Here is a 1,973-nt window from a genome sequence, read left to right on the forward strand (position 1 = left end):
TCACTCGCTTCCCCTTCTCTAATGATGCACTTTGTCTGTGGGTTTTGTGGCCTTCCCTTGTGTGAGATTTGCAAAAATAAAGGATATTAGGAAGGGGGCAAATACTTTTTCCCAGCCCTGTTCCTCTTCTTCTTCGCAGCTGTTTTATCTTTTCATTTTTTTCCTTTATGTTTTGTGGTCTGGGTGTTAAAGTTGCTCCCTAAACATCGAGGTGACCCGCCCTGTGTGTCAATACCTGCTAAGCCCCTCATTCTTGTTCTCAAGTCAGATTAATGGACTGATCCTCCGTAGGCCTGCCGGCGATTTCGACAACTCCGAGAGCTCATGTGGCAATCATTCAGGGTCATAAAGGGCCAGACGAAGATGTGCCAGAGACCCGGGTACCACGGTGGCATCGTTAAAGAGAGTGTAAACTGGGTAAAGTGACACAGCAGTTGGTAGTCTGCAGGGGGCACTGACCCCAAACCTAAAATAAAATCAAGGAGGCCAAAGGAAGATTTTTATAAAGGAAAAACACTGCAAATCACAGGAAGGTGAAGGAAATCGAGGACCACTGGGGACTAAATAGGGGACAATACAGCAAGCCAGCAGCTTAAAGGGGCTCAACCCTACAGTATGAAGCCATTTCTATTTCCCATCTTTTTGTGCCTCGTTATCCTCCTCCTGTAAGCTCCTTCTGCCTCCTCTCCTTTTCTAGTCTCCCTTCTTTCTGCCAGTTGAACCCTTGTCCAACTCCAGCACCTGGAGGAGCTTCTAAGTAACACGCAGAAATAGACCAACCGCCAACAGCTCCCCTAATGGCCGCAGGTACCACTGCAATCTCTCTTAAAGGGCCACGCCAATCCCTGGGCACAATTAGGACTCTGGAGGTCTCTGTTGATTTGTAGGCCTCCGTTTGTCCTCTGTTAATACAGAAGTTCAAACAGCAGAGAGCTCTGGGGCTCTGTCTCCTACAGTGGATTCAGACAAAGACCTCAACGTCCTGTACGGGTCACCGAATGAACATTAACGGGCAAAATTGGCAAATCTGCCCATTTAAAATTAAATCAACAAGACAGTGAAGTGTGCAGAAAGTAAAGGGTCTGAAGACTTCCTGAGAACACCGTGTATATTTCAGACTCGTGTGTTCTGTTCTTAACACTTTTAGTAATAAAGGAAACAATCTTTAAAGTGTTATTGACTTTACTCTGGACTAAATGCACACTAGAACATATAAAGATAGAGAGGTAGATAAAAATGAAAGGCACTATATAATAGACAGATAGATAGATAGATGAAAGGTACGATATAATAGATGAAAGACACTATATTAACAATAGATAGATAGCATAGTTGGCAGGATCAGATAGATAGATAGACAGACAGAGTGAAAGGTGCTATATAATAGATAGATAGATAGATAGATAGATAGATAGATAGATAGATAGATAGATAGATAGATAGATAGATAGATAGATAGATAGATAGATGTGAAAGACACTATATAACAGATGGGTTTTTAAATCCCTAATAGCTAATTGTTCATTTCCACCCTCTGACTCAAGGTGTCTTTCTAGGTGATTCACATAACTCACCCGTTTCAGACTTACAAATATTAAAATTAAACAAGAAGAACGTGAGGATGTTTTCTGTGTCTGTTATAAATTTTAATGTTTTCCGCACTTGTCAGTGATTCTGGATGAGGCTGTCAGTCAAATATAAAATCCCAATAACAAATGTATGGATGGCAGGCTTTGCTGCTCATCCCTTTGTGTTCCTTGTGTTTGTCAGTCCTGTCCCTGTCTGGATCAGAATGCAAGCAGACCATTAAATCCCAGGCATGTCCACATTTTTCTTGTTCTTTCCGTACTTGTGACTAAGCCAGTATGAATGCATGTGTTGGAATGGAAGAAAATGAAAAACAAAACAGAAAATCAAACAGGCGAGTCTTTTAGTTGATCGCAGACCACATACAGTTTGACTGGGCCCTCCTT

The sequence above is a fragment of the Polypterus senegalus genome, chromosome 4 (assembly GCF_016835505.1).
Source record: "Polypterus senegalus isolate Bchr_013 chromosome 4, ASM1683550v1, whole genome shotgun sequence".
Classification (NCBI taxonomy): Eukaryota; Metazoa; Chordata; class Cladistia; order Polypteriformes; family Polypteridae; genus Polypterus; species Polypterus senegalus.